This window comes from Myotis davidii, unplaced genomic scaffold (assembly GCF_000327345.1).
Source record: "Myotis davidii unplaced genomic scaffold, ASM32734v1 scaffold299, whole genome shotgun sequence".
Taxonomy (NCBI): domain Eukaryota; kingdom Metazoa; phylum Chordata; class Mammalia; order Chiroptera; family Vespertilionidae; genus Myotis; species Myotis davidii.
In genome coordinates this window covers 6776957-6794612 of record NW_006293088.1, presented here as the reverse complement: position 1 = coordinate 6794612, position 17656 = coordinate 6776957, and the positions used below count along the sequence as shown (strand labels likewise).

Below are 17656 nucleotides of genomic sequence, written 5' to 3'. Positions count from 1 at the left end.
TGGTCCTGAATTTGTAACTCAAGATTCCTCCATTTGCTGAAGATGTCTGTTTGTGGCTTTTAAAGGTGGCTTGTGCGCGCGCCCCTTTTAGAAGATCTTGGTGTGATGCAGGTGTATAAAACGCCCCTCGGGTGGATCCCTACAGGGGTCCTCTCCTTTCCCTCGACTCCCCTGCCCCATCACCCCAGGAAAGAACCAGAGGAAAGAACTGGAACCATCGTGGAGGGTTCCTGTGTCCAGGCACCACGAGACAACAGGATTGGCTCCATTTTGCAGATGAGGAAACAGACAGGTGATGACTCCCGCAGTTGGGACAACTGTAAAAAGGAATACCCTCCAGGACCGTCGGTGCCATTAGGGAGACACCAACAGCAAAGGTCCAATGGCAATAAAATATGAGTGATTCCAGGCTGTGCTGGAAGAGCTGAAGGCGACCCCTGCCCGTGTGTGCGGAGAGGGTCTGGCTGGCGGGTGCGCCGTGGAGACCAGCTCCGGGCTGGGTGGAGGGGTGGGCCGCTTCGGAGACTGGGAGGGAATGAGTCACTCCATGTGTGGGGAGCAGAGGACTTATTTCGGGGAGTAGTGGGGGAGGCAGCTTGAGGCCAGATTGTGAGGTGCCTGAAGTGACAGGATGAGCAGTTTGGACTTACTCCTACAGGGACGACCTTGAACAGCAGTGAACAGAGGGTGATGTGAGGGTTTTAGAGCAACTCGTCCTTCCCTGTCCTTTCTCCCTCAAAGGCAACCTCCACCACAGCCTGGAGATCCCACCTCTGCTTCCCCGCCACCCCCTCCTCTGTGTCCAGGAGGACTAGGCTCCCCTGGGGTGGCCCCTGCTATCTGCAGGCCACCCCTCCATTCCTTCCAGCCAGCTCTGCAGAGTCATCCTCTCCAGGCATTGCTGTGCGTCCATCCCACCCTGGCTCCTATTGGGGGGGTCGGGGGCGGGGGGGCTGCCGCCACCGCATCAGGTCCAGACAGCTCTTCCAGGCTTCCCACCTCTCAGCCCTAGGCCACACCCAATGGACCTCAGGGTCTGCTGTTGCCATTATCTTTTTTAAAAAATATATTTTTATTGATTTCAGAGAGGAAGGGAGAGGGAGAGAGAGAAACATCAATGATGAGAGAGAATCATTGATTTGCTGCCTCCTGCAGGCCCCCTACTGGGGATCAAGTCTGCAACCTGGGCATGTGCCCTCTACCAGAATCGAACCTGGGACCCTTCAGTCCGCAGGCCAATGCTTTATCCATTGTGCCAAACCAGCTGCTGTTTGCCATTATCTGCCTTCAGTTCATTCCTTCCCAGGACCCTTCTCCCCTCTGCCCTGAGCCTCAGGTCTTTACAGTACATCTCTGGGCTGCCTCCTCCAGGAAGTCCTCCTGATGCTCTCTTAACCCGCCAAGGCTTGATAATCTACTTTGTGTCCTTTTCTCCTCCCCATTAATCTAGTGGGAAGGACCCAGATGGTACAGTCAGACTGCCCTGGATGGAAATTCTGACTCCTGCTCCTACAGATGACCTTGGACAACTTATGGAACTGAGACTCTTTCCTCACCTGTTTCCTCGAGTCATGAGACTTAAATGACACAATGCAATCGAAGTGCCTCACAGAGCCTAGTACACAGTAGGTCTAAACACATGGCAGTTTCTTTTTCCCTCGGGAGCCTTCTGCGCTCCTAGTGTACTGCTGAACACACAGTAGGAGCGCAATAAACATCCAGTGATGAACTAAATGAGTTGCTGTGCTTTATTATTATTATTATTATTATTATTATTACAGAGATCCCACATGGGACCTTGAAGATTCACACAACAAAATCAGAAAGGTATCATCTCAGAACTGCGTTTTGAGTCAATAAGCTGATGCCAAGAGGGAGAGTGTAATGTATTCAATTCTATTAGAAATGCAAACAGACAGCTCTCCGTTGTCTGGAATCCTGATCCCTTTATCTTCTCACCCTCACTGTCCCTTAAAGAAACAAAGAGATCGATCCAAAAGGTCCCGCAGCAGGTGAGCAGAGCTCAGGGCAACCTGCACACGCTGAGATGTGCCCTCAGGGGGGTTAGTCCAGCTGCCAGGCTCAGCCTGAATGTCTTGGAAGCCAGAGAACAGTGAACTCCCTTTCCGCTCCGCCTGACAGTAGCCTCGCCATGTTGGCCCTTTTCAAAGGTCTCCACGTGATGGACATCCTCAAAGTGGCCCTGCGATGGAGATCGATTCAGGCTTGTGCTGTGATTAGCAGAGGGGCTGTGCCAGGGCCCTGGGGCAGCAGGAAGAGAGGCACCACCCAGCCCTGTCCTTAGCAGGTACTTAGATGGGAGGATAAGGGGGTGACTTTGTCAGCCAGGCAAGGAAGACTTGAACTTCTGAAGGAGCAGTAGGTAGAGAGGACACAATATCCAGGTGTTGCATTAAATATATATATATATAATTTCTTTTTAATTGATTTCAGAGAGGGAGAGATAGGAACAGCAATGATGAGAGAATCATTGCTGCATGCCTCACACAGGGGATTGAGCCCGCAACCCGGGCATGTGCCCAGACTGGGAAATGAACCGTGACCTCCTGGTTCATAGGTCGATGCTCAACCACTGAGCTAGGGAGGATGCTGCATTTTTTAAAATGACTCTTGCGAATCACAACAGCCTCTGTACTAAGCTCCTATCATTTATGTCCAGCAACACTTTCCAGAAGGGACTTGTATTGTTCCAGGTTAGAAAAATGTAACATTTGTTCAAGAGCCCACTGCTAAAAGGACATCTGGGATTCAGTTTCGTGTCTGTCTGCACCCCGAGATGGTGCCCTAGCCCCTGTGTGAAGTAACGCCCCCACTCTCCTGACAGTGTGCCTGGGAGCAAGCCCCCTCAGGGGTGCCGGGGAGCAGGTTGTGAGAAATATGATGAGAGCCCCTGATGACAGACTCCCCAAGGTACTAAAACCACAGCCCCCGCACCACCACCAGGCTCCCCTGCGGCCTCTGCTCGGCCAGGCCCCATCTCAGCCAGGCCAGGCCTGTCCCGGCCGCTCCATCGCTGTCGGAGGGATAATGAGACACGGAAGGATGTGCCTTAGGGCAGACACTCTGGTTGGACAGACCTGGGTTCAAATGCATCTCTGTCCACTTCCTTCCCCTTTGCACAATTTTCATCTAATTGTCTTGAATGGTTATGTTAAATCTTCGCGAAGTTCCAGAGTCAAACCCTGGAAGCAAGGTGCTCAGAGAAGTCTAGTTCCATTTCTAGCTCCTCCTCTCTGATCTCTCCTTCACGTATAGATGACTGTGTTGCCTGTTTTGCACTTATCCTTCCATTCAAAACTACAAGCAAAGCCTGGCTGGGGTAGCTCAGTGGTTGAGCGTCGGCCTATGAACCAGCAGGTCATGGTTTGGTTCCCAATCACGGCACATGCTGGGGTTGCGTGTGCGCGCGCACACACGCGCACACACGCACACACACACACAGACGGGCAAATGCGGTCCCTCCGGGGACACACGAGCCAAACTCTATGCCCTGTCTGCCACAACATGTGATGGGAAGGACTGGACTGAGTTTCAGTGAGGAGGAAAGGCGAGGGCAGAAACGACCCCCGCGCCCCCTCCCCACACACACACACACCCAGCCCCAGGAGGAAACCCGGCCACGGTTCCTGCACAGTGAAAACAGCACGTCAGGTCCCTCCCAGCTCCATCCCATTCCCCGGAGCTGGGAGGAGCTTGTAGGGTCCAGCGGTTTAACAAACAGGAGGAATGTTTTACTCACACGGTCTTGCTTCAGACAAAGCCTGGTTCCAGCGATTAGCAGGGAAGACCGGACAGCCTAATTGCTCTGAGCCTCAGTTTCCTTATCTGTAAAATGGGCACAATAATAGTAATACCTCATTTAGCCTATTGTGGGGAGTAAATGAGAGGATGCATATGAGGGGCTTAGCTCAGTGGGTGACACCTAGAAGGGACTGGGTTAGTGGTAACTGCTCTCAAGGAGACAATGAGGGTGATGGTTATTGTTTGCCAATGGATTTCAAGGAGGTGAAGGAGATGATGATGGTGATAATAGCACTGTCACGCACCTCTTTCTAGTTTTCACTTGTTGAGCACAGTTCCCTTTCTCAAGAGCATCTGTGTGCATGGGGAACGCACAGCGATGTCCCTGGTAGAAGTTTATTTTATTTTTTTAATTTTTAAAAAATATTTTTATTGATTTCAGAGAGGGAGAGAGAGAAACATCAATGATGAGAGAGAATCATTGATCGGCTGCCTCCTGCACGCCCCCCTTCCCCACTGAGGATCGAACCTGCAACCCGGGCATGTGCCCTTGACCGGAATCAAATCCAGGATCCTTCAGTCCGCAGGCCAATGCTCTATCCACTGAGCTAAACCGGCCAGGGCTCCCTGGTAGGGGTTCGTTCATCTCTGTCTAACTGATGGGAAGCAAGGGTTCCCAGGAGGCCAGGGACTTGCCAGGACCCTCAGCCCTCAGAGGAGGCTCCTCTGGTCTTATGCAATCTTGCCTCAGCCCTGCAGCTCCCTGGGCCAGCCAGCTCTGGCAGAAGTCAAGAGCCAGATTCCAGAACCTCTGACCCTTTTAAGCCTCCAGCTCACCTAGTTGCCTGGTACCTCTTTCCTCTCCTTCCTCACCTGGGTAGCGGGATTAATGACACACACACACACACACACACACACACACACACACACACACACAAACACCGCCCCCAGAGATCAAGAAATAACGAGCACAACTCACACAGCGAGGGCTTGCTGTGGCTGGCCCTGCAGGAGGCGTTCTGCTTGTGCGTTACCTGATGCCACGCTAGCCGCAGTCACGTGCAAGGAACACAGTGGTCATCCTGCTTTACAGGGGACACTGGGCTGAGAGAGGTGAAGTCATTTGCCCAAGGTCACACAGCTAAGTGGTAGAGTCAGGATTCAGACCCAGACCTGTCTGACCCGAAGCTGTCACCCAGGGCATCCCTGACTCCCGGGAGCTGCTCCGATGGGGAAAGTGGCCGCACAGCCAGGGAAAGTCAGAGGGGCCTCAAGACGGGAGACCTGCTCGGTGGACCTGCGTCCTGTCTGATGCCTCTTCTAGCTCCAGAAGCTTCTGGATGGGGCGTGGCCAGGTGGGTGAGCCAAGAGGCTGGGCTGGAACAGTGATGGGAAGGGGGTGCCTCAGCCAAGGACGCGGCCCTTCATCCATCCCAAAGGACGGCCCCCTCCACGGGCAGGCCTGTCCTGAAGATCCCAGGCCAGCTCCCGCCTCACACACTGCAGACATGACCTTCTCACCTACCTGTGGCCTTTCCAGGTGTAAGGTTTTCTGGAGCCTTCTTGCATTAACCCCCAGCCTGCCGCTTCCTAGCTCTGTGGCCTTCCTCTCTCTGTTTCGTCATCTATAAAACGGGATCCCAGTGGCACGTGCCTCACAGGGATGCTGTGTGGGTTACACGTGATGCTACCGTGAGCGCTCAGTGCATGGCGGCTCTCCTTCCAGCTGCGTCCTCTCGGTCAGCCCCCAGCCCAGTGCGGACAGGCAGGAACGGCTAGCCCTCCTCTCCCTCCTGCTCAGATCCTGCTGGTGCTTTAAGGGGCCCATGTCTGACTAGGGGGGCTTACCCGGGGAGGCACTTCTGCTCCGGCCTGTGTGCATTCCCCAGGGGCAGCAGGGAGGGGGTGGCCCTGCCTCCTCTCTGCTCCCCCCTCACTCACCCTCCTTGGAGTTGCAGCGCTGGGCTCCACCATCTGAGGGCATTGAGTTAGGGGTGCCAATGAGGAGGCTGCTTGTCCCCAGCGGCCTCCCAGAGGCCCTGAGAATTCCCATGAGCCTGAGCGGCTGGCTCAGCAGAAGCCAGGCAGCCCAGCGGCCTGGGAAAGGCAGGGAGCAAATAGCTGGAAAGCACCGGAGCGAGAGGGCCTCTCCTGCCCTCCGCCGAAGCCCTGGGCAGCAGGGGCCGGGGACCTAGTGGCCTGCAGGGGAGGGGAGGGCCCAGCTGAAGAGTCTGTGAATCCCACTCCCTCCCTGACCCCTGACTGCAGAGGCCCAGCGAGGAGGAGTCGTGATGGATGGCAAGGGAAGACCAGGGAGCTGGAACAAGAGGGCAAGGCAGATGGGGAGGCCCAGGGGGAGGAGCCCCAGACGCACGCTGGGGGCAGAGGAGGTTCTGCCTGGTACGAGCTGGGCAGGGGATGCTGCCTGTTCAGACAAAAGCTCATGCCAGCCACCTCCAGGCCTGGGAGCGTGCCCTCCAGCTTAAGGAGGAAAGCACGGTAGGGCCGACTTCAATCTGTCCCAGGACCAGAAGCACAGGCTCCAGGCCTTGTGCTGAGAAAGCAGAGGTAGCGGGGCGAGAGCATTTGTTATCTGCCCCTCTGGGGGAGTCTACCACCTGCCCCTGGACTTGGCCACCACCCCAGGGATAGAGGAAGAGGTTGTAGCCCTGAGCCTCACGTCTCCAAACCTGCCCCAGGGCCCCAAATAGTCGCCACCACATGTGAGACACTCCACAGAGAACAAAGCCCCTGCCCCCTCCGTCCCTCTGGGTGGGGCGTCCACCAGGCCCGGTCAGGTCAATGCCCTTCACCTCGCCCATTGCTCCTAAGGTCAGGCCGAGGTGCCTGGCTCTGGACAGGATCCAATCAGGCTGCCGGGCCAGACACCCCCTCCTCCAGTTCCCCCCATAGCTCCCCTCGGAGCAGGATGAAGGGAAAACAGATGTTAATTTGCTGTCTATGCTAATTTGCAAAGGAGCATAAACAGTGGGGCTCCGTGGCACAGCTCTGCTGAGGGGGTAGTTTAAGCCCAACCGTGTGCGCTCAGTGATTTATTCGTCGTTCCCGTGGCATGTTAATTGCAGATCTGCTATTGTGGCAATTAACACGATTACCGCCCCTCTCTTCCGGCAGGATGCAGTCCACATGCTTTCAGGCAAGGAGGTGGGCCGGCGAGACGGCGGGAGATGCCCACTGGGAGAATGCCCGCTGTTGTGGGTTGGTTCTGTCTCCCCAAAATTCAGATGTTGAGGTCCTAGCCCCCAGTTCCTCGGAATGGGACTTTATTTGGAGACGAGGTCTCTACAGAAGTAATCAAGTTAAGACAAGGTTATTTGGGTGGCCTCAATCCAGTAAAACTAGTGTCCTTGTAAAAAGAGGAAATTTGGCCCTAACCGGTTTGGCTCAGTGGATAGAGCATTGGCCTGTGGACTGAAGGGTCCCGGGTTCGATTCAGGTCAAGGGCACATAGCTTGGCTGCAGGCTGGATCCCTCGCCCTGGGGGCGGGGGGGGCGCGTGTAGGAGGCAACCAATCAATGTCTCTCTCTCACATTTATGTTTCTCTCTCTCTGTCTCTCCCGCTCCCCTCCACTTTCCCTAAAAAAAATCAATGGAAAAATATCCTCGGGTGAGAATTAACAACAACAATAAAAAAGAAAGAAAGAAAAGAGGAAATTTGGCCACCTAGAGAGAAGATGCCAAGAAGAGACATGGAGAACATGGCCATCTCCTCCAGAGAAGAGGCCTGGAGCAGCTTTCCCCTGTGTTTTTATTGAGCTCAGAGAGGAAGGGAGAGGGAGAGAGAGAGAGAAACATCAATGGTGAGAGAGAATCATTGGCCGGCTGTGCTCCCTGTCATCCTCAGAAGGAACCATCCCACCCACCCCTTGATTTTGGACTTTTAGCCTCCAGACTGTGAGGCAATAAATTCCTGGTGTTTAAGTCACAGACAGCATTTTGTTAAGGTGGCCCAAGCCAACTCAGAGCCACGCCTGCGTCCCGGCAGCGTACCGTGGGTGGGACAAGGAGGGGAGTGGGGAAGGGGCTCAGCGTTGCTGTCTGTTCAGAAGTCTCCAGAGGGATCGGCAGCAATAGCCAGCACCTCCCTCCCGCCAGGCACCTCTTCCCCAGGGCTTGCCACCCATGTCACCTCTGTCCTCCTGGCTACTGGGCCTTTGTCCTCCTGGGCACCGTGGCTGGAGTCCTCCTTCTCTGTTAGTCACCCGCTCAGCCAATCCTGGATGCGTCATTTCCTTTCCCTTTGTCACCCCCTAATCTTTTGAAATATATATTTTTATTGATTTCAGAGAGGAAGGGAGAGGGAGAGATAAGAAACATCAGTGACGAGAGAGAATCATTGATTGGCTGCCTCCTGCGTGCTTCACACTGGGGATTGAGCCTGCAACCTGGGCGTGTGCCCTGACTGGGAATGGAACCGTGGCCTCCTGATTTATAGGTCGACGCTCAACCACGGAGCCACGCCGGCCAGGCTCACGCCCTCATTTTGATGATAGAGGGTTGCCTACCTTATAAGGTAAATAAGGTCCTTGTTATTTTCCAGGTTAAGCCAGTTACAACGGTCAGGTACCTGCACAGTGCTCTACAGCTTACAAGATACTTATCAAAGACCTGTTCTCATTCCACACTTACAACAACTCTGTGGGGGTTGGTCGTATCACCCGTTTCACAGATGGGAAAACTGAGGCTTGGAGAAGTCACACAAGAGCAGCAGGGCTCAGACTTGAGCTCTGATTTTCTATATTGTGTCCTTTCTCCACAGCAGCAGTTCTCACAGATGTTCCCCAGAATTCTTAAAAAACTTAAGAGTTCTGTGGTCAAATAAATAAGGGAAAAGCTAAATGAAATGGATGTCTTTATTGCAGGACTTCTCAGAACCTTTAATATACTGTGACACCAAAAGAATGCATATAACATGCAACATTTTCCAGACTTCGTTTACTTTGGTGGGCCACCTGCCATTCCAGGAAGGGCTGCATGCCACCACAGTGCCACTCAGGATGGCAAAGCCAGGTCTCCGTGGGGAAGAAGCACATTCTGATGTTCATGTCAAGGGGCAGATCGCCTTCCTGCCCTGTTCTTCCCTCCCCCATGGCAGGCTGGCTGAGCACCCAGGGTTGGTGTCACTGTGGTATTGCTCTCTTCTGGGGTTCAGCCAGCATCAGAGCCTGGTGGTGACAGCTTGTGTCTGATCACACTTCAGGCACCACCACTTCCACTGTGTGTGGCTCTGGTGGCGATCACACTCTCAATAGCCTGTCCCACCCTGGCCACAGGAAAGGGATAGGACTAAATCCCCAGCCACTGCGATTGGTCCAGCAGGTAGCACATTACCCAACTACAGCCAATCAGAGGCTGCCCTGGGATTGTTTGAGGCACTGAAAGAACTTTCCTTCCCCTGAAGTTGCCAAGAGCCATGTTCTGCTGTTGGAGGAGGAGGTCAGTCTGAAAGGAAATGAAGAGACCAAAAGGCAAAGTCAAGCAGGGACAAGCAGAGATGGACCTAGAGGGAGAGAATGTTCTAGAAGCATCCAGGCTCCAGTCCCAGGCCCTGAGGCCCTGATTCTGCAGCAATTGCCTTAATCTTATGATCTACCTCAGAGCCTCCCCAGTGACACAATCCAGTTGGAATTGGGTTTCTGTTGCCTGCAAACCAAAAAGTTCCAGCCGGTACGAGTCCCTGAGCCCCTTTGTAGCCCAGAATGGATTCACCAGCCAAGACAGACCTAACAAAACTGTGGATATGGGGTGCCACCCGGGGCCAGGACCCAGGCCCACCGAAACATGCCCGAGGCCTCAGCCAGAGAAACAGATGATGTCCTTTTCCCCTTACGGCCAGATTTCCTGCTGTCAGCACACTTTTAGTTCAGAAATAGGGTCACTGTGGTTATGGGTCACAGAGGGCTCAGCGGAAGAGCCAATTCAAGGTCAAGGTTACTCATTCATTCAACAAACCTTTATTGAGAACCTACAATATGTCAGGTACTGGGACACAGCAGTGAAGAAGGGTGATTAGGTCCCTGATCCTCCGAGCTTACCTTCTAATGAGAGGCACCAGAGATAAACAAGGGAAGGCAGAAATTCATACATAAGGTTATTTCGGGTAAAGAAATGAATCAGGAAAATAGGAAGGAGCATGTCAGAGAATGAAAGCAAAACAGGGTGGTTAGTGAGACCCTCTGAGGGGGTGCTGGGATCTGAATAGTGTGTCCTCCCCAAAAGTTCATGTGCTGAAATCCCAGCCCCCATGTGATGGTATTCGGAGGTGGGGCCTTGGGGTGATTAGATCATGAAGGTGGAGCCCACACATGTGGGATTAGTGCTCTTCTGAGAGACCCCACAGAGCTCCCTAGGCTCCTCCACCAGGTGAGAACACGGCGAGAAGTAGGCAGTCTGCAACCTGGAAAGGGGCCCTCCCGGAACCTGGCCGTGCCCTGATTTTGGACTTCCAGCCTCCAGAACTATGAGAAATATAATAAAAGCCCAGGTGGCATCATGCCCTCGCGTGACGTCATCACAAGATGGCTGCCACGAGATGGCCGGCAGGGGAGGGCAGTTGTGGGTGACCACGCTGGCAGGGGAGGGCAGTTGGGGGCCATCAGGCCAGCAGGGGAGTAGTTAGGCATCAATCAGGCTGGCAGGGGAGTGGTTAGGAGGTGATCAGGCTGGCAGGCAGAAGCTGTTAGGAGCCATCAGTCCTGGATTGTGAGAGGGATGTCCCAGATTGGAGAGGGTGCAGGCTGGGCTGAGGGACACCCCCCCCCCTGCACGAATTTCGTGCACCAGGCCTCTAGTGAGAAATAAATTTATGTTGCTTATAAGCCACCAAGTCTGTGATATTTCGTTAGCGCAGCCTGAACGCACTAAGACCAGGGGTGACATTTGAGCTGACATGGGGAAATTGAGCCGCGTGGAAGAGCAGTGCAGGCAGAGGGAACAGCAAGCACAGAAGCCCTGAGGAGGGGGCAGGCGCAGCACGACTGAGGGACCAAAGGAGGCCAGGGCGCAGAGGCTTGGGGCTGCCCACGAGCGGGTGGGGAGGTTTTATCCTGAGTGCAGAGGGCAGCCGCTGCCTTGCAGGGTCCCAGGTGGGGACTTGTGTTTTCTCGGGTCCCAGAAAAGCAAGTGGCTCCCAGACACAGCCTTGCAGGGAAGCCATGGGCTGGGAGCCCACAGAGAATTCTCCGACACAGCCAGAGTCCAAATGCCAGGCGGCCACGGAGGCTCGAGTCGCTGATGCAGTCCAGTGGTCAGGAGAGACCAGGGGACGCTGCGGAACACCCCGGCCCCGGCCCTCGGGCACAGGGCACACACGTCCTCACTCCTCACGGACGCCAGGGCTCCGCCAACACCCAGTCGGAGGAGCAGCGCCTCTGGAACATCACCCGGACCAGAAATCCTCCACCAGACACGGCCATCGCTTCTGCCCGGGCTTCTCTGGCCGAAGCCAGTCAGGGCCACACTTAACTGGAAAGAGGGGGAGGAGGCCACGAGCTCCACCAGAAGGCCGAGCTGGGAGTAACCGGGAGCAGCACCAGTGACCACACCCCGTTTACAGGGAAACTGAGGCTCAGACACAGGGCCTGGAGTTGCCCAGGTTGGCGGCAGAGTGGGCTGCAGGACCCTGGCGCTGGCTGAGGTGGGTGCTCTCTGCAATGCCCCCGCCCCACCCACACTGCCCGGCCTCCCTTCTGCCCAGTGACCTTTATTTAAGAGCTTAGTCTCCTAAGCTTCTCGGGCTTCCAGCACCAACGGGAGCTCCTCCTCCCTGCACCTCAGAGGAGGGCAAGGTACCAGGACACCCCCACCTGCCCGCCCCCGAATAGATCAGGGCCCACAGGGGGGCAAGGGCAGGCCTGAGTGAGGGCTGGCAGCGGCCCAGCCAGCCCAGCGGGAGCCGCAGGCGGGTGGGTAACTGCCTGAGTCCTGGGCTTGCTCCGACACGTCCCCCCAGAACGTTCTGTTTCCTTCTGCAGAAGCAGTTTCCAGCTTTCGTCTCGGTCTGGCTGGGGAGGAGCCAGGGACCACAGGCCTGTGCCACCACCTGCCCTGACCGCAGGCGAGCCAGGCCGTGGCAGGGAGAAGGGGGCCCCACAGGCAGGCGTAAGAGCTCTGCGGGAAAGGACGCTCCGTGGGACCCTTCTGGCCACCGCAGCTCCCCGCAGGCGGGCTGGGGCCGCCAGCTCACGGCCGCCTAGTCCTGAAGGGCTTTCCCTTCCCCGCACAACTCGGCACTGTCCTTGCCTATTTCCAGGTGGGCGGCCTCAGCAGCCTCCGCCACCACAGCGCGTCTCTGTCCCTCTCGCCACTGCCTGGCCAGTGTGCGCACAGTAGGCCCTCATTCAGACTGGCGGAGTGCCTCGCAGGGGCCCAGTGCTGTGCCCGGGCTGGGTGAACTCTCTGGAAGTCTGCAGAGGTCCCGAGGGCCAGCCCGATAGCTCAGGGCTCACCTCTGAAGCAGGCACGGGAGCTGGGGCTCCTGGGGGAGCACAGATGGGTGCCCCATAGAAACCTTAAGGGTGGAGTCCAGGCTGTCCTTCCAGGGTACGGCCTCTCTGCGGCCTCAGCAGCTCCAGGTGGGATGCGGGGTGATCTGCCAGAGAAAAGTCCATGGACTGCCTTCCCCTGGGATGCTGCACCACCCCCAAGACAAGTTCCCAAAGGGGCCAGCCAGCGGCAACAGGGGGTGGGTGGGCAGGGGCAGCCACCTCCCGCAGGCTGGGGGCTGGGGGCAGAGTGTTCTGAGGGCACCCAGGGGCCCTGCACAGTAGGCCTGGCCAGGGCTGGCCCAAGGGGGTGGCACATCCGTGGAGACAACGGAGGGGAGGTTGGCCCATGGGGGTGGGGGCGCTGTCCAGCCTCCCCTCAGCCAGGCCCCCTCCCTACACACAGCTCCGCCCTCTGCCTGGCCGCTCCCGGGGGCTCCCAGGGCTCCCAGGGCTCCCAGCCTCCGGTGTTTTTCTTTCACACGGGCCCCTGAGGATGTGCGCCTACAGCAAACAAAGGACTATTTTTACCGCCAGATCGTTTCCTGTCCGCGTCCTAGGTCCCCAGCCAAGGTACACCTCCGCCCTCCCTCCCTGCCCGCCCCACAGGCTCTGCTGCGCCAGGTGCCAGCAGCTCAGCCACCTGCTGTCCCTGGGGCTGCCTTGGAGAGACCAGGGCGGCAGGTGAGGCTGGGAGGGGATCCTTTGCCAAGGTGGGCATCAGTCCCCTCCCACAGCCACAGCCACAGCCCACCTACATCCCCGGCCTATTGCCCCTCAAGCAAGGCTCCAGCCTAAGGGGAGGTCAAAGCTTGGGGGCAGCCCGGGGGTTAGAGTTGCTGGTGCATGGAGACAAAGAAATAGGAAACCAGACTTTGAGTCAGTTCTATTGTTTTGAAATTCTCTCCAGCCAGTACATCCTCCATTGCCTGGCCTCAGGCAGGCACGGAACTGAGGAAGGCTGGATTCGAACTCAGGTCTGGTAGCTCTGAGCCCAGGGCAGCCATCACACCAAGAGGCATTTAGGGGCTTTGTCCCAGGTCTGCTGGGCTTTGGGCAAGAAGGGAAGGGAGTAGGAGAAGGACCCTCAGGCTCTGGGGAGTGGGCAAAGGAGGGGCAGGGAGGGACGAAGGGAGGGTGCTGGCACTCGGGGCTCAGGGCCTAGCAGCTCCCTGTCCTCCTGTTGCTTGCAGAGGCGGCTGCAGTGGGAAGGTGCCTCTGAGTGATGTTTTTTTTTAAACCACTTGATCATGATCAAGGATTTAATTTTATCCCCTTCCCTGGCTGGCTCTGATTCTATTTGGAGTTTAAGTGCAAGAAGGAGGGTCCCTGGAACGCAGGCCGCCCACCCCAGGCTCTGCAAGGCCCCTCCCTGCCTGTCCAGACCCCTCAGCTCCGGCCCTTCCCCCAGGCAAAGCTGCTTAGCAGAGAGGGAGGCCCAGGGGTGGGGGTGGGGAGCAGGAGGCAGCTCCTGTCCTAGCTTCTGTCAGGGATCATCTCAGCTCTTTCATCATCAAAAAGCGTTTAACCAGCACCTGGCTGCACCTGGCGCTGTGCCCCTGCCCACAGCAGCCAGGAGTGCAGACAAGGCCTTGCTCTGAATGACATAGCAGAGAGGATGGGGGGGGCACCATCGTGGTGACCTAATGATGACCATATGTGCTGGCCACCCACGGTGGGCAGGTCACCCGGCCACCTTGTCGTATGCATCATCCCACTAATTCTCGGCAACAGCCTGATGCGGTGCTCCTGTTTTTCCCCTTTTTTCCAATAAATAATTTGTCCTAAATCACACAGCTGCCAAATGGCCGGTCCAGACTCCGTTCCCACAGCCAGAATGTCTCCCATGGAGATTTATACTGTGAGAGCAAACAGCCTAAATCAGGGTCAGGATCAAGTAACGTTTGACCAGGGTTTTACTGGGTTCAAGGCATTTTTGTGTAGACTTTGGCAAAGGCACAATTGTTTTTTATCATCATTCCCACTTTACAGATGAGAGAAGTAAGGCCAAGACCTGCCCAAGGGCACAAGGTCACAGGAGGGCGCAGGGCTGTGGCTGCGCTCTGCGCTCTGTGGGGGGCAGGTGTGCCTCCAGGCTGGATGGCCAGGTGCCCGCTGTGAACGGGAAGAGTTGTACAAAGTGGAAGAGCAGCTTATTCTAGAAAAACCAGCTTAGCCTGGAGGACTTCCCGGCTCCCCCCACTGGAGCCAGTGTGGGAGGGCAGCAGCTTCACTGGGGAGAGGAGGGGTGGCCCCGGGTTAACTCCATCAGAGGGTTAACCCATCTGACAAATATTTGTTAATAACCTACTACAATGAGACCGGATGGGGCTTGAGAACAGGGCCAAATACCAGACAGGTCCTGGGGTCACAGAGCTGGCCAGGGAGAGGGTGCTGGGCAGCCCAGTGATCCAGGATTGACCCCTCACCCCCACCCTCTCCCTTCTGTCAATAATCTGGGCCCAAGTCCTGGCTGCGCCCCACTGACCTCTGGCAAACGATGGAACCCCCGTTTTCTCTTCTGTAAAACCACATACTTAGCTCCCACATGACTGAAGAGGGTGTATATGGAGTGCGGTGCACCTGCACACAGGCAGTGCCCAGTACACATTTGCTGTCCTCAGACCAGGGCACGGAGACACCTGCATAAAAGATGTTTTTGGCCCGGCCAGTGTGGCTCCGTGGTTGAGCTTTGGCCCGGGAACCAAGAGGGCACTGGTTCGATTCCTGGTCAGGGCACACACCCAGGTTTTGGCTTGATCCCCAGTGGGGGTGTGCAAGAGGCAGTCGGTTGATGATGATTCTCTATCATTGATGTTTCTCTATCATTGATGTCTCTACCTCTCTATTCCCCTCTCTTCCTCTCTCTCTCTAAAAATAAATAAAAACATTTTAAAAAGTTAAAAAAAAAAATAGGTGTTTGTGGCCCTGGCTATGTGGCTCAGTTGGCTGAGCATCGTCCCATACACCAAACGATCACGGGTTCGATCCCTGGTTGGGGTCCGTACAAGAGACGGCCGATAATGTTTCTCTTACATGGATGGTTATTTCTCTCTCTCCTTTCCACTCTCTCTAAAATCAATTTAAAAACTACATAACCTCGGGTGGCGATTTATAAATAATAAGTAAATAAATGATGTTGATGAAAACCCACCTCCTTCCACGGCCAAGGCCAAGGGCCAGGAGGCAGGAACTCTCAGAGGCTCTGAGTCTGAGGTCACACCTGGGCTGTGCAGTGGGGGTGGGGGCTCCCACAGGTGTGCAAACAGAGGCCACCTGGGCACACTCTGCTGCTTCCCTGGGACTCAGAGGAGAGGCCTGTGGGTGGGGCTCAGCTCCCAGTAGCAGTCTCTCTCTCCCTCTCTCCCTCTCCCTCTCCCCTCCCTCTCCCGGCCTCCCTGCCCGCAGGCCTGGGAAACCGTCCCTGGGAACCATCTGTGATGGTGTGGTTCCAACCTCTTGGAGGAAAGTGAAAGTGAGGCTCTGGCTGGTACTCAGAAAGCCTTTCGCTGCCCTTGCCTCTGAGGAGGCCTTTCTTTAAATTAGGACTCGCAGCCATGGTCCCCCAAGCCCCCCAAATTTCCTGAACACCCAGCTGTCTCCCCAGAAGAGAAAGCGCCTTCACTGGACAGAGGAGCGTATTTTAAACTCGGACTCAGAGTTAGCCTGGGCCTATTTCACCCTCCAGGAGAGGAAGAGGGGTGGGTGGCCATGAGGCACAGTGAGAGGGGTCGGGGAGAGAGGAGAGAGAGGACCGGCCAGGAAGGCAGGGCAGGTGGGTGGTGGCGGGGTCCCCTGGGGCCCACGGAGCTCCTGCGGGGCTGGGAAGCTGGCTCCTGCCCCTACCACTGAACCAGGGGCCGTGGAGGGATCGTTTTCGCTGCTACAAAGGGCCCTCGCTGTTCAAAGGCCGGAGCAGCCTGGATTCTCACCGCTGCTGTTCACCTGTGGGAACAGGGAGATGAAGCACTTCATTCATTCTCCACCTCCCTCCCCCCCAGGGTTGGGAAACGCCAGCAAAAGGCAGGGTGCCCTGCCTCCATCCTCAGCCCCTCCCGGCCTCCCCCAGGTTCAGCCTGGCCCCCAGCGATCTGGGGCCTGGGCAGTCCCAATCCTGCATGGGCGTCATCACTGGCCATGCACCTGCACTAGGAAGGTGGGCCCAGGAGGTTGCCTGCTGTGTGGGCTGAGGGACCCGGGAAGACCCAGCACTACCCCCCCCCCCCCCCCCGCCCCCCGAGCTTCCATTTGCCTGCCGAGGTGTCCAGTTTTCTAATTCCCGAGGCCAGGGAGTCAGACAGCTCTGGCAGGGCCCCTTCCTCAGCACCAGTCCCAGGGTCTCCGTGGGGGCTGGGCAGGTAGGACAGGCCAGCCAGCCCCTCCTTCTCTGCTCAATGGCCCAGATGAGGAGAGCCCTTAACTCCAAGGTTAGCTACCAACAGTGCCTCTTGGAACATCGGGGTGGCCCTGGCCAGTGTGGTTCAGTGGATGGAGCATCGGCCTGCAAACTGCAGGGTCCCAGGTTCGATACGGTCAAGGGCACATGCCCAGGTTGTGGGCTCGATCCCCAGTAGGAGGCGTGCAGGAGGCAGCTGATCATTGATGTTTCTGTCTCTCTGTTCCTCTCCCTTCCTCTCTGAAACCAATAAAAATATTTTTTAAAAAGAACACTGGCGTGGAGGTGGGGGAGTTTACACCTCATGTGAGCCCTTGATATGTGCCTCTGTCATTTCTGGTTAACATAGCTGTCTTCCTTTCCATAACTAAGCTCCTTCCTGGAAAAGGAAGTTACAGAGAAACTTAAGATAAGGATGGACGCCTGCAGATGGAATGCATTACCTTGTGAGGTAGTGAGTTCCCCGGGTACTCAAGCAAAGATAGGCCAAGCCCTCTTCAGAGATGCTGCAGAGGGGACTCACCTCTGGCCACTGCCTGGCTGCTAGACAACCCCGTTTTCCTCCACACTAAGATTAAATGATGGAATCCTGCACCTGCCACCATATTCCATCAACCCCAGAGCATGTAACGCCCAGTGAAACTCTTTGAAAAGGAAATAGAAGTAGTGAGTCTATGTAATTAGCAAAAAAAAAAGTAGAAATGAAAATTCTGGAACATGCTTCCAAAGCAAAAATTCCTAAAGCAGAAATGATTTCAGCTCCCAAACTTGGATCCCACCTGAGCCCCGGTAGATATTCCGTTTCCGGAATGATGCAAGTGGCGGATGTGCTGGTCGGGCTTTTGTCACAAGCACCTGAGAACCACCGCCTCGCACAGGGCGCTGGAGCGTCTAGAATGGAAGGGTCTCCACACCTAGGGGATGCTCAGTGTCCGCTCACCAGCTCTGAAGCTTCCTGACCTCGGTCTAATCCAGGACGACAGGGAATCTCCA

General features: G+C 56.0%; 2 long non-coding RNA genes across 2 annotated transcripts in view; one reads left to right on the top strand and one right to left on the bottom strand.

Moving 5' to 3' along the window:
* Window positions 1-1113, bottom strand: part of LOC107183578 — a 20348-nt gene extending 19235 nt beyond the window's left edge. The window contains exon 1 of the long non-coding RNA XR_001514368.1: window positions 712-1113. This is a non-coding gene — a long non-coding RNA (uncharacterized LOC107183578). The remainder of the gene's footprint in view (window positions 1-711) is intronic.
* LOC107183579 lies at window positions 8-1734 on the top strand. The gene is made up of 2 exons (XR_001514369.1): window positions 8-292; window positions 1451-1734. It is a non-coding gene; the product is annotated as an uncharacterized LOC107183579 (long non-coding RNA).
* Window positions 1735-17656: the final 15922 nt, after the last annotated feature.